Consider the following 14,882-nt stretch of genomic DNA (forward strand, 5'->3'; position numbering starts at 1 on the left):
TTTAAGGAAGTTTCGCCTTGCCGGGAAGCGAACGACAGAAAAGCTAAGTTGCCAAAGTTTGAGCAAATAGTTTTAATTTTTAAGTTATCTTCCTCGAACGACCCTGCTTTGTATGGAAAACCTGTGCGCGGAGGAACCAACTCGTAGCTAGTTGCGCCCTTGCTTTGTTTCGAGTCCGCTCAACAATTTAAGTGTGCTGCAACTAGTCGCGACAAGGTTTCTTGTCGGAAGCGGCACCGCCAGCAGGCTGCTGACGTCCCGCACTCAGCGCTCGCGGCTCGGGTGCCTGCGTCGACAAGTTCCCTAAAAGCGTAGGGTAAAAACATACAAAGAAAGGAGTCTAGTAAAGGAAATAACGTAGCAATTGATAACAGAAATAGAGTTATATTACAAAATAACTTGTCGCAGCTCTAACAGATTGATCTTATAATATGGCTAGCAGCGACAAGGAGAAAGAGAAAACGGGCGGCCTAGTCTACGCGATCGCCCTCAACTCTCTTGATCTCGCCCACCTTGTCCACAATGGGTGCAACAAGGGCCTCGAGCGCATCCAGATCGGCGTCAGGCGGCAAGGACTTGAGGACATTGGTGAGGTTGAGGCCTGGGTTGCGGAAGGCCACCTTCATCAGCACCTTCTGGAGAGCCCCCGCGCAAATCCTGCGCGACTCGTCGGCCAGCTGCTTTGGGATCCTCTCCCGGAGCCGCTGGAGTGCCGTCGCCACGCTCTTGAAGAACAGGCTGAGCTTGGCACTGGGTTGGAGATGCTTGTCGGAGGGATACCCAAAGTCCTCCATCCCCAGCTGCGCCAGCTCCCCGTCGATGACTGCGGCGATATTCACCAGACCGTCGGTCCAGTGCTCCGCAGTCTCTCTAACTGAGTTTTGGGTAACGGCGATGCTCGCCAGCAGCGCCTTGTCGGCCTCGATCTTCTCCGCAAGGTCACCTCGCACTCCCTGGCGGCGTCCAGCGTCTAAGTTAACGTGGCCAGCTTCAACTCCAGGTCTGCATTGGAATCCTTGGCGGCGCTGAGCTCCTTGCCCCTCTCAGCGAGAAGACCCTGCAGCTCACCATGGGCGGCAGCATCCTTCTCGAGCTCACGCTTGAGCGCGGCAAGCTCCTCGCCGCTCTTCCTGATATTGGCCTCCAGCTGCGCCACCTTCGCCTCTAGCTCTTCCTTGGCGGCCTCGGCAGCTGCGGCGGCGTCCTTTGCTTCCTTGAGCGCCCCGCCAATCGCTTGCTCACGCTCGGCGAGCTCCTCCTCGTAGCTGTCAAGGTTGGCCTTCCGCTGCACCAACTCGCCTTCTCGCGCGGACTGCTTCTCAGTAGCAAGCCTTTGTTCCTCCTCAGCTTCGGCCTTCTCGAGAAGGAAGGCTGTACACTCCTCGGCGAGTCACTCCCGCCCTGTGCCAGGGACCGGAGAGCTTCTTGATTGAGGCCCCGGAGCTCCTCCGCGCGTTTCTCCATATCAACTCCCGCCTTCGCGACAAGCGCTTCCCGGGAAGCCAGCTTGGCTTGTCATGCGCGGTAGAGTGACAGCAGCTTCCGCAGCAGCTCCTCCTCCTCAGGCTTGCCACTTCTGCTGCTTGGCGCATCGACCAACGACAGCCCGGCGGAGGCGAGCAGCTCCTCATCTAAAGTTTCTCCTTCGACCGGCGCCCTGGAGCTCGACGCCCAGGGAAGCTTGATGAAGATACCGTCGCCAGCCTTCAAGTAGGCGCCGGGATGGGACTCTTCGGAGCCGGGCTCCGCGGCAGCTGCGGAGGGATCGGCGGTCGGCGCAGCGCCTGGTGCTCCTGCGGCCTCAGGGCCATCAGTGCGATCGCCCGACCCCTCGCCAGCTTCTGCGACGGCAGCCTTGGCGGTCTCTTCGCCGGCAGGCTCATCAGCACTGGTCCCTTCTTCGTTGGTGGCGGCATCGTCGTTGCTGCCACGCGCGCCTTCCTCACCGGCGTCCTCAGTCTCCATTGGCTCCGCAGCAGATGGATCTGAAGAACGAAGAAGGGAGAAAAATCAAGCAAAAATCCAGGAAAGGGAATTCAGAAGAAGAAGGGCCCAAGGGAAGATTTCAGGCAAGAAGATTACCTGTACTAGGATCTGTGGTCGCGGTCTCGACCGCCGGAGGATCACTGGTGCGCTCCCTTGCCGGGGAGTCCTCCCTTGGCGGTGTAGTTGAAGCGGATGGCACATCGGGGGCGGCCTTCGGGCCCTCCTGATGAGGCTGTTCTGCTCCTACACAAATCAATAAGCAAGATATCAGTAGAGAAAAGAGCACCCATGTGCGCCCGACAGCAGGAAGTAAACTACAAACTTACGCCGGGGGCTGCTTTGGGGAGTGGCTGCAGGGTCCGTCAAGGTGGTCTCAGACACACCACCTGCTGACACGGTGGGATCATCTTCGATGACAATCACCGAGGCCTTGGCCCTCTTCGCCGCTCTCTGGGCCAGCATCCTGAAAAGGAATGGGTTCAGATTGACGCAAGTCAGAGACAAGACAAAAACATCAAGAATTGAAGAACTACAAGAGCACCAAGAAACTTACTCTTCTTCGTCCTCGTCGGAGCTGAGCGCAGAGAGATCGAAGTCCGGCTCCCCTCCAGTGTGGCGAGGCGGAGGAGTAGGATCCCTTGCCCGCTTGGCAGGGGCAGTGGCGGTGGACCGGGAAGATCCCGCTCCAGTTGCCGCAGCGGCGTGAGGCGCTCCCGCGGCAACATTGCTTGCCGCGGTAGAGGGTGTCGCGCGGCTCGGCGGCTGTTGACCCGTCTGCCGTCCCGCTACGTCAGCGGCCCTGCGAAGACGCCTTCTTGGCGGGGCCGGGGGCTCCGCCTGCGGCAAGCTGTCTGAAGGCTCGGGCTCTTCCTCGCCGGCCTCGCTCGGCTCAGCTTCAGGGCCGGCAAGATCTTCCTCACCAGCAAACTCCTCGCGCTCGCCAAGGCTTGCCGCCTCTGCCGCCTCTGCCTCCTCTACGGTGAACCCGAACGCGCCCGCGGCAGCTGCTGCCGCAGCCTCTTCTGCCCTAGTGGCGATGTGCTGCAACTCCGCGTCGGTAGTGTCGCGGGTGAGGCTCTTCTGTTCATCGGCGCGGACCGGCACTTCTACCAAGTCATCGAAGAACGCTTGTACGACGTCATCCGCAGGTTCTCGCCAAGTTGGGGCGATTCCGTGCGAATCACACAACGACATCATCGCGCGGATTCGGTCAAGCGACGAATTGTTGCACAGCGGAACGACGCTCCTCGGCAGCGTGAATGGATGTTGGGGATCTCGTTTGAACAACTCCAGGAGCATCGCATCCAGCTCCAGGACGGTGAAGTTGAAGTTGAGGCCCGGGCGCAACCTCATGATATCCGTCGAGTTCTTGAACTCCCAAGTGGGTCTCCCCCTCTCCTGCAGGGGGGCGATGCGGCGGCGAAGGAAATCTGCGCCGATGGCGCCTACAGTGAGCCCGGCAAGCCTAAGGCGAAGGATTCGGGTGACGGCAATATTCAGCCTGTCGTCCTTCGGGGCCACATTGCTCCAATTATTGCCGCGCACTATTGGGGCTTGGCGCAGGGCAGTGAACGGCTGTGGATTCTCCTCGACGATCCAGCACCACTCCGCTCTCCACTCCTCCCACTTGCTGCAGAGCTCACCCTCCAGATAAGCCTCCTTCTTGCCGACCCTCGAGATCCAGGCGATCCCTCCGGCAAGCGACTCTCCTCTCTCGACCCGAGGCATGAAGAAGTGGCGGAAAAGGGCTACATTTGGGTGGACTCCGACAAAATTTTCGCACAAATGTGCGAAAACTGCCATGGTCAGAACGACGTTGGGGGTGAAATCAAGGAGGCGGAACCCGTAGGTGTTCATGATGTCGCAGAAGAAATCAGAAAAGGGCGGGAAGAGCCCGCAGTAGAAGAACAATGCGAAGAACGGGTACCCGCTTGGAGCCAGTGCCGAAGCTGCAGCCGGGAGTACCCTCGTGCGCGGATGCGCACGCGTCTCCATCGACCAGAAGAGGTAGTAGTACACCCTCAGCTCCTGCGCACCGAGCTGAGGGGGGAAGAGGGCCCGCTCCTTCCGCAGCGCCGCGAGCCGCTGCGCCTCGGCTGACTTCACACCCTTCCCCTTGTCGGCTTTCGGAGCCATGGCGGAGGTGGTGGGGGAGATCGGCGGCGATGGTGATGCTGGTGGCAATGGGGAGCGGGGCGCTGCTCTCTTTCTGCTTTGAGAAGAATGGGGGAGCGGCGGAGATTTCTGGAGTTGGAGCAACAAACGGCAAGGTGGGCGAAATGCCCCTGTTTCCTCTGCTTATAAAGAGGGAGGGGGCGGACGTTTCGCCCTTCCAAATAAAGAAACCACCCATGATCTCTCCCACGATGCCGCATTCGACGCGTGCCGTTAGGGAGGGCGCGGTGGATACGGAGTCAGATTCGGCGTAGCCCAGGCCGCGTGTGCCCGTGCCCTGTTTTGGGCCTGGCCCAACAGCGCTCGGCACCGTGTGTGGCCCAGGCCCGGGGGCTCCTGTCGGTGTACTAGAGTAGGGGTACCCTAGTATCCCGAACTTGTGCACGGGCAGTTGCAGCGCCCCGCGGCAAGGCTTGCTGGGCGACCGCCAAGGTCCTCCGTGGTTCCCTTGGAGCCATTCAAGAACAAAGTATTTAAGCTCAGGAGACAAGGCCCCGGCAAGAGGAGCTCGCCGGGAAGGCCAACCAAGGCATCCCAAGGAACTTGCCGCGACACGCCATGCATCCCGGCAAGGCAACAAGGCCCCGGCAAGAGGAGCTTGCCGGGAAGACCAACCAAGGCATCTCGAGGCCCGGTGAGCGACAAGCTTCCGGGCCCGACAAGACAACGGCCGCGGCAAGCCTCTTGCCGCGGCAGGCGGCCACTCTGTGCCCACACTCCAGCACATCCACCAACGTGTCGCTCTGGGGGCCTCTCCAGGCGCACGTGGCGTGAAGCTGTGCAGCCAGCGGTGCGCGGTGGCATGCAACGCTGACAAGACCGCCATCGTGGCGAACGGTGGCGCCCCTGACGGTACCTTCCTGCACTGTTTGGGCGGCGCAGACGGGCATTTAATGCCCTTGTCCCCGGCCGTCAGGGTTAGGTAGGAAACACTGTACAAGCAACTGTACCAACCACCTCGCTTTTTACATTTGTACCCTTGTTTACGTTGCCACCTGTCGGTGACCCCTTGAGCATATAAAAGGAGGCCCATGCGCAACGTAGAGGGGTTTGGACTCATTCGGAAACCAGAGAAACACTTAGCTCACTCTCGAGCAAGAACATAATAGAATCAGACAAGCAGCAGTAGGAGTATTATCTCTCCGGAGAGCTCCGAAGCTGGGTAAACTGCTCGTGTGCTTCACCTCGATCTGCTCTTCATGCGACCTCCGCCCCCGCCGAACCGAAAGGGGCCACGGTCCGCCGGCCCCATAGGTGTTCGTGGATCAGTTTCCCCGACATCTTTGGCGGAAAAGGGCTATATTTGGGTGGACTCCGACAAAGGTTTCGCACAAATGTGCGAAAACTGCCATGGTCAGAATGGCGTTGGGGGTGAAATCAAGGAGGCGGAACCCATAGGTGTTCATGATGTCGCAGAAGAAATCAGAAAAGGGCGGGCAGAGCCCGCAGTAGAAGAACAATGCGAAGAACGGGTACCCGCTTGGAGCCAGTGCCGAAGCTGCAGCCGGGAGTACCCTCGTGCGCGGATGCGCACGCGTCTCCGTCGACCAGAAGAGGTAGTAGTACTCCCTCAGCTCGTCGCACCGAGCTGAGGAGGGAAGAGGGCCCGCTCCTTCCACAGCGCCGCGAGCCGCTGCGCCTCGGTTGACTTCACACCCTTCCCCTTGTCGGCTTTCGGAGCCATGGCGGAGGTGGTGGGGGAGATCGGCGGCGGTGGTGATGCTGGTGGCAATGGGGAGCGGGGCGCTGCTCTCTTTCTGCTTTGAGAAGAAGGGTGGAGCGGCGGAGATTTCTGGAGTTGGAGCAACAAACGGCGAGGTGGGCGAAATGCCCCTGTTTCCTCTGCTTATAAAGAGGGAGGGGGCAGACGTTTCGCCCTTCCAAATAAAGAAACCACCCAAGATCTCTCCCACGACGCCGCATTCGACGCGTGCCGTTAGGGAGGGCGCGGTGGATACGGAGTCAGATTCGGCGTAGCCCAGGCCGCGTGTGCCCGTGCCCTGTTTTGGGCCTGGCCCAACAGCGCTCGGCACCGTGTGTGGCCCAGGCCCGGGGGCTCCTGTCGGTGTACTAGAGTAGGGGTACCCTAGTATCCCGAACTTGTGCACGGGCAGTTGCAGCTCCCCGCGGCAAGGCTTGCCGGGCGACCGCCAAGGTCCTCCGTGGTTCCCTTGGAGCCATTCAAGAACAAAGTATTTAAGCTCAGGAGACAAGGCCCCGGCAAGAGGAGCTCGCCGGGAAGGCCAACCAAGGCATCCCAAGGAACTTGCCGCGACACGCCACGCATCCCAGCAAGGCAACAAGGCCCCGGCAAGAGGAGCTTGCCGGGAAGACCAACCAAGGCATCTCGAGGCCCGGTGAGCGACAAGCTTCCGGGCCCGACAAGACAACGGCCGCGGCAAGGCACTTGCCGCGGCAGGCGGCCACTCTGTGCCCACACTCCAGCACATTCGTCGACGTGTCGCTCTGGGGGCCTCTCCAGGCGCGCGTGGCGTGAAGCTGTGCAGCCAGCGGTGCGCGGTGGCATGCAACGCTGACAAGATCCCATCGTGGCGAACGGTGGCGCCCCTGATAGTCCTTTTCTACACTGTTTGGGCGACGCAGACGGGCATTTAATGCCCTTGTCCCCCGCCGTCAGGGTTAGGTAGGAAACACTGTACAAGCAACTGTACCAACCACCTCGCTTTTTACATTTGTACCCTTGTTTACGTTGCCACCTGTCGATGACCCCTTGAGCATATAAAAGGAGGCCCATGCGCAACGTAGAGGGGGTTGGACTCATTCGGAAACCAGAGAAACACTTAGCTCACTCTCGAGCAAGAACATAATAGAATCAGACAAGCAGCAGTAGGAGTATTATCTCTCTGGAGAGCTCTGAAGCTGGGTAAACTGCTTGTGTGCTTCGCCTCGATCTGCTCTTCGTGCGACCTCCGCCCCCCGCCGAACCGAAAGGGGCCACGGTCCGCCGGCCCCATAGGTGTTCGTGGATCAGTTTCCCCGACATCTTTCCCCGACATCTTCGGTTCGGCGGGGGGCGGAGGTCGCACGAAGAGCAGATCGAGGCGAAGCACACGAGCAGTTCACCTAGCTTCGGAGCTCTCCGGAGAGATAATACTCCTACTGCTGCTTGTCTGATTCTATTATGTTCTTGCTCGAGAGTGAGCTAAGTGTTTTCTGGCTTGCGAAAATGAGTCCAACCCCTTCTACGTTGCACATGGGCCTCCTTTTATACGCTAAAGGGGTCACTGACAGGTGGCAACGTAAACAAGGGTACAGATGTAAAAAGCGAGGTGGTTGGTACAATTGCTTGTATAGTGTTTCCTACCTAACCCTGACGGCAGGGGACAAGGGCACTAAATGCCTGTCTGTGTCGCCCAAACAGTGCAGGAAGGTACCGTCAGGGACGCCACCGCTCGCCACGACGGCAGTCTTGTCAGCTCCGCATGCCACCGCGCACCGCTGGCTACACAGCCTTCCGCCACGCGTGCCTGGAAAGGCCCCCAGAGCGACACGTTGGTGGACGTGCTGGAGCGTGGGTACAGAGTGGCCGCCTGCCGCGGCAAGCGCCTTGCCGCGGCCGTTGTCTTGTCGGGTCCGGAAGCTTGTCGCTCACCGGGCCTCGAGATGCCTTGGTTGGTCTTCCCGGCAAGCTCCTCTTGCCGGGGCCTTGTTGCCTTGTCGGGGCGCGTGGCGCGTCACGGCAAGTTCCTTGGGATGCCTTGGTTGGCCTTCCCGGCAAGCTCCTCTTGTCGGGGCCTTGCCGCCTTGACTTGAATACTTTGTTCTTGAATGGCTCCAAAGGAAACCACGGAGGACCTTGGCGGTCGCCCGGCAAGCCTTGCCGCGGGGTGCTGCCACTGCCCATGCACAAGTTCGGGGTACTAGGGTACCCCTACTCTAGTACACTGACAGGAGCCCCTGGGCCTGGGCCACACACGGTGCCGAGCGCTGTTGGGCCAGGCCCAAAACAAGGCACGGGCACACGCGGCCTGGGCCACGCCGAATCTTGCTCCGTATCCACCGCGCCCTCCCCTAACGGCACGCGTTGAATGCGGCGTCGTGGGAGAGATCGTGGGTGGTTTCTTTATTCGGAAGGGCGAAACGTCCGCCCCTCCCTCTTTATAAGCAGAGGAAACAGGGGCAGTTCGCCCACCTCGCCGTCTGTTGCTCCGACTCCAAAAATCTCCGCCGCTCCCCCCATCTTCTCAAAGCCAAAAAAGAACAGCGCTCCGCCCCCCATTGCCACCGGCGCAACCAACGCCACCGATCTCCCTCGCCACCTCCGCCATGGCTCCGAAAGCCGACAAGGGGAAGGGCGTGAAATCGGCCGAGGCGCAGCGGCTCGCGGCGCTGCGGAAGGAGCGGGCCCTCTTCTCCCCTCAGCTCGGCACGAAGGAGCTGAGGGAGTACTTCTATCTCTTCTGGTCGACGGAGACACGGGCGCATCCGCGCACGAGGGTACTCCCGGCCACCGCTTCGAGATTGGCTCTGAACGGGTACCCCTTTTTCGCGCTGTTCTTCTACTGCGGGCTCTGCCCGCCCTTTTCTGATTTCTTCTGCGACATCATGAACACCTACAGGTTCCACCTCCTTGACTTCACCCCCAACGCTGTTCTGACCATGGCGGTTTTTGCACATTTGTGCGAAAACTTTGTCGGAGTCCACCCAAATGTAGCCCTTTTCCGCCATTTCTTCATGCCTCGGGTCGAGAGAGGAGAGCCGCTTGCCGGAGGGATCGCCTAGATCTCGAGAGTCGGCAAGAAGGAGGCGTATCTGGAGGGTGAGCTCCGCAGCAAGTGGGAGGAGTGGAGAGCGGAGTGGTGCTGGATCGTCGAGGAGAACCCGCAGCCGTTCACTGCCGTGCGCCAAGCCCCAATAGTACGCGGCAACGATTGGAGCAGCGTGGCCCCGGAAGACGACAGGCTGAAGATCGCCACCACCCGAATCCTTCGCCTCAGGCTTGCCGGGCTCACTGTAGGCGCTGTAGGCGCAGACTTTCTTCACCGCCGCATTGCTCCCCTGTAGGAGAGGGGGAGACCTGCCTGGGAGTTCAAGAACTCGGCGGACATCATGAGGCTGCGCCCGGGCCTCAATTTCAACTTCACCGTCTTGGAGCTGGATGCGATGCTCCTGGAGCTGTTCAAGCGCGACCCTCAGCACCCATTTATGTTGCCGCGGACTGTTGTTCCGCTGTGCAACAATTCGTCGCTTGATCGGATCCGCGCGATGATGCCGTTGTGCGATTCGCACGGAATCGCCCCAACTTGGCAAGAACCTGCGGATGACGTCGTACAAGCGTTCTTCGATGACTTGGTGGAAGTGCCGGTCCGCACTGATGAGCAGAAGAGCCTCAACCGCGACACCACTGATGATGAGATGCAGCGCATCGCCACCAGGCTGGAAGAGGTGGCGGCAGCAGTTGCCGCAGGCGTGTTCGGGTTCACCATGGAGGAGGCAGAGGCAGCAGAGGCGGCAAGCCTTGCCGAGCACGCGTAGTTTGCTGGCGAGGAAGATCTTGCCGGCTCTGAAGCTGAGCCGAGCGAGCCCGGCGAGGAAGAGCCCGAACCTTCAGACAACTTGCAGCAGGCGGAGCCCCCGGCCCCGCCAAGAAGGCGTCTCCGCAAAGCCGCAGACGTAGCGGGGCGGCAGACGGGCCAACAGCCGCCAAGCCGCGCGACGCGCTCTACCGCGGCAAGCACCGTTGCCGCGGGGGCGCCTCACGCTGCTGCGGCAACTGGCGCAGGGTCTTCCCGGTCCACCACCACTGCTCCCGCCAAGCGGGCGAGGGAGCCTACTCCTCCGCCTTGCCGCACCGGAGGTGAGCCGGACTTTGATCTCTCCGCGCTCAGCTCTGACGACGAAGAAGAAGAGTAAGATCCCCCTGCCGTCCTCGTAGTTCTTCAATTCTTGCTACCTTGTTGCTTTCGTCTTGTTTCTGACTTGTTTCGATCTGGATCCATTCCTTTTCAGGACGCTGGCCCAGAGAGCGGCGAAGAGAGCCAAGGCCCCAGTGATTGTCATCGAAGATGACCCCACCGTGTCAGCAGGTGGTGTGTCTGAGACCACCTTGACGGACCCGGCAGCTACTCCCCAGAGCAGCCCCCAGTGTGAGTACATGGTTTACTTCTCGCTGACAGGCGCTCATGATTGCTCTTTCTCTGCTGATATCTTGCTTGTTGATTTGTGTAGGAGCAGACAGCCTCTCCAGGAGGGCCCGGAAGCCGCCCCCGAAGCGCCATCTGCTTCGACTACGCCGCCAAGGGAGGAGTCCCCGGCAAGGGAGCGCTCTCCGGCAGGGGAGAACTCCCCGGCAAGGGACAGTTCTCCGGCAAGGGACGGCACCAGTGATCCTCCGGCGGTTGAGACCGCGGCCGCAGATCCTAGTACAGGTAATCTTCTTGCCAGAAAACTTGCCTTGGGTTCTTCTTCTTCTGATTTTCTTCTTACATATTTGCTTGACTTCTCTCCCTTCTTCGTTCTTCAGATCCATCTGCCACGGAGCCAATGGAGACCGAGGACGCCGGCGAGGGAGGCGCACGTGACAACAACGACGACGCCGCCGCCAACGAAGAAGGGGCCGGTGCTGATGAGCCCGCCGGCGAAGAGGCCGCCAAGGCTGCCGCCGCAGAAGCTGGCGAGGGGTCAGGCGATCGTACTGACGGCCCTGAGGCCGCAGGAGCGCCAGGCGCTGCGCCGACCGCCGATCCCTCCGCCACTGCTGCGTAGCCAGGCTCCGAAGAGCCCCAGCCCGGCGCCTACTTGAAGGCCGGCGACGGTATCTTCATCAAGCTTCCCTGGGCGTCGAGCTCCAGGGCGCCGGTCGAAGGAGAAGCTTTTGACGAGGAGGTGCTCGCCTCCGCCGGGCTGTCGTTGGTCGATGCGCCAAGCAGCAGCAGTGGCGAGCCTGAGGAGGAACAGCTGCTGCGGAAGCTGCTGTCACTCTACCGCGCACGACAAGCCAAGCTGGCTTCCCGGGAAGCGCTTGTCGCGAAGGTGGGAGTCGATATGGAGAAACGCGCGGAGGAGCTCCGGGGCCTCAATCAAGAAGCTCTCCGGTCCCTGGCATAGGAGCGGGAGCGACTCGCCGAGGAGCGTACAGCCTTCCTTCTCGAGAAGGCCGAAGCGGAGGAGGAACAAAGGCTTGCTGCCGAGAAGCAGTCCGCGCGAGAAGGCGAGTTGGTGCAGCGGAAGGCCAACCTCGACAGCTACGAGGAGGAGCTTGCCGCGCGCGAGGAAACACTTGTCGGGGCTCTCAAGGAAGCAAGGGATGCTGCCGCAACTGCAGAGGCCGCCAAGAAAGAGCTGGAGGTGAAGGTGGCACAGCTAGAGGCCAATATCAGGAAGAGCGGCGAGGAGCTTGCCGCGCTCAAGCGTGAGCGCGAGAAGGATGCTGCCGCCCATGGTGAGCTGCAGGGTCTTCTTGCTGAGAGGAACAAGGAGCTCAGCACCGCCAAGGACTCCAACGCGGATCTCGAGTTGAAGCTGGCTACGTTGACTCAGACGCTGGACGGCGCCAAGGAGCGAGAGGTGACCTTGTCGGAGAAGGTCAAGGCCGACGAGGCGCTGTTGGCGAATGCCACTGCCGCCCACGACGCCTTCAGGGAGACAGTGGAGCATTGGACTGAAGGTCTCGTGGATGCTGCTGCTGCCATCGACGGGGAGTTGGCGCAGCTGGGGATAGAGGATTTTGGGTATCCCTCCGACGAGCATCTCCAACCCAGCGCCAAGCTCAGCCTGTTCTTCAAGGGCGTGGCGACGGCACTCCAGCGACTCCGGGAGAGGATCCCAAAGTAGCTGGCCGACGAGTCGCGCAGGCTTTGCACGGGAGTTCTCCAGAAGGTGCTGATGAAGGTGGCGTTCCACAATCCAGGCCTCACTCTTACCAACGTCCTCAAATCCTTGCCGCCGGATGCTGATCGGGATGCGCTCAAGGCCCTTGTCGCACCCATTGTGGACAAGGTGAACGAGATCAAGAGGGTTGAGGGCGATCGCATAGATTAGGCCGCCCATTTTTCTTTCTCCTTGTCGCTGCTAGCCATATTATAAGATCAATCTGTTAGAGCTGCGACAAGTTATTTTGTAATATAACTCTATTTCTGTTATCGATTGCTACGTTATTTCCTTTACTAGATTCCTTCCTTTGTATGTTTTTACCCTACACTTTTAGGGAACTTGTCGGCGCAGGCACCCGAGCCGCGAGCGCTGAGTGCGCGACGTCAGCAGCCTGCTGGCAGTGCCGCTTCCGACAAGAAACCTTGTCGCGACTAGATGCAACACACTTAAGTTGTTGAGCGGACTCGAAACAAAGTAAGGGCGCAACTAGCTACGAGTTGGTTCCTCCGCGCACAGGTTTCCATACAAAGTCCGGTCGTTCGAGGAAGATAACTTAAAAATTAAAACTAATTGCTCAAACATTGGCAATTTAGCTTTTCTGTCGTTTGCTTCCCGGCAAGGCGAAACTTCCTTAAACGACGCCTGGTCCACACCATTATCTTCTCCTTCCCCCCCGGCAAACTTGTGTGCGAGGGAACCTTCCTTTCCTTTGTTGAGAAAAAGAAAGAAGAGAAAATAAAGATATGGAGCCTTTCGGCTCTTTATTGCTTACCGGAGGTAGGTGCTGCACAAAGTGTCAGATAACACATGCCAGAAATCATATAATGCATGAAATTGAGAAGATGTGCGGAGCACATTAGCTTTACTTATGCACGGGATCTGCGCCCGGCTTTGTACAAAGGATTACATGCAACATCGGCAAGACTTGTACAAAAGGTGGTTGTCGGAACAGGTTCCGGCAACCGTGCCCTACGGGTAAAACATACGAAGATGCTCAATGTTCCAAGAGTTGCTCACCGGAGTGCCATCTTCGGTCTCAAGGCGGACAGCGCCAGGCCTAGTGACTCGTTTCACCCGATAAGGGCCTTCCCACTTCGGCGTCCATTTATAAAGATCTTGGCGCCAAGATCTGCTTCGCTTTTGTTGCTCATCCGAGAAGCAACGGTCAAGCGGAGAGGGCAAATGCTGAAGTGCTGCGCGGACTCAAGACCAGAACTTTCGATAGGCTGCGCAAGTGCGGAAGAAACTGGATCGAGGAGCTGCCGGTGGTTCTTTGGTCGATCAGGACGACGCCAAATCGAGCCACTGGCCAGACACCTTTCGCTCTAGTCTATGGAGCAGAGGCAGTTCTCCCCACGGAACTCGTATACGGGTCACCTCGAGTGCTCGCTTATGATGAGCTTGAGCAAGAGCAGCTACGGCAAGATGACACACTGCTCCTTGAGGAGGATCGTCTTCAGGCTGCTGTACGAGCTGCTCGATACCAGCAAGCTTTGCGCCGCTACCATAGCCGCAAAGTTAATGCCAGAAGCTTCGAGGAAGGCGACCTTGTTCTTCGGCGCGTTCAATCCGCCAAGAATTCCAACAAGTTGACGCCGAAGTGGGAAGGCCCTTATCGGGTGAAACCAGTCACTAGGCCTGGCGCTGTCCGCCTTGAGACCGAAGATGGCACTCCGGTGAGCAACTCCTGGAACATTGAGCATCGTCGTAAGTTTTACCAGTAGGGCGCGGTTGCCGGAACCCGTTCCGGCAACCACCTTTTGTACAAGTCTTGCCGATGTTGCATGTAATCCTTTGTACAAAGCCGGGCGCAGATCCCGTGCATAAGTAAAGCTCATGTGCTCTGCACATCTTGTCAATTTCATGCATTATATTCTTTCTTGCATGCATTACCTGACACTTTGTGCAGCACCAATCCCTGGTAAGCAATAACGAGCCGTAAGGCTCCATATCGTTATTTTCTCTTCTTTCTTTTCCTCAAAGTAACGAAGGTTCCCCCGCACACAAGTTTGCCGGGGGGAGGAGAAGATAATGGTGTGGACCAAGCATCGTTTAAGGAAGTTTCGCCTTGACGGAAACCTTGCCGGGAAGCAAACGGCAGAAAAGCTAAGTTGCCAAAGTTTGAGCAATTGGTTTTAATTTTTAAGTTATCTTCCTCGAACGACCATGCTTTGTATGGAAAACCTGTGCGCGGACGAACCAACTCGTAGCTAGTTGCGCCCTTACTTTGTTTCGAGCCCGCTCAACAACTTAAGTGTGCTGCATCTAGTCGTGACAAGGTTTCTTGTCGGAAGCGGCACCGCCAGCAGGCTGCTAACGTCCCGCACTCAGCGCTCGCGGCTCGGGTGCCTGCGCCGACAAGTTCCCTAAAAGCGTAGGGTAAAAACATACAAAGGAAGGAATCTAGTAAAGGAAATAACATAGCGATTGATACCAGAAATAGAGTTATATTACAAAATAACTTGTCGCAGCTCTAACAGATTGATCTTATAATATGGCTAGCAGCGACAAGGAGAAAGAGAAAACGGGCGGCCTAGTCTACGCGATCGCCCTCAACCCTCTTGATCTCGCTCACCTTGTCCACAATGGGTGCGACAAGGGCCTTGAGCGCATCCCAATCAGCATTCGGCGGCAAGGATTTGAGGACGTTGGTAAGGGTGAGGCCTGGATTGCGGAACGCCACCTTCATCAGCACCTTCTGGAGAACTCACGCGCAAATCCTGCGCGACTCGTCGGCCAGCTGCTTTGGGATCCTCTCCCGGAGTCGCTGGAGTGCCGTCGCCACGCCCTTGAAGAACAGGCTGAGCTTGGCGCTGGGTTGGAGATGCTCGTCGGAGGGATACCCAAAATCCTCTATCCCCAGCAGCGCCAACTCCCCATTGATGGTA

The sequence above is a fragment of the Triticum dicoccoides genome, chromosome 2B, assembly GCF_002162155.2.
Source record: "Triticum dicoccoides isolate Atlit2015 ecotype Zavitan chromosome 2B, WEW_v2.0, whole genome shotgun sequence".
In the NCBI taxonomy this organism is placed as follows: Eukaryota; Viridiplantae; Streptophyta; class Magnoliopsida; order Poales; family Poaceae; genus Triticum; species Triticum dicoccoides.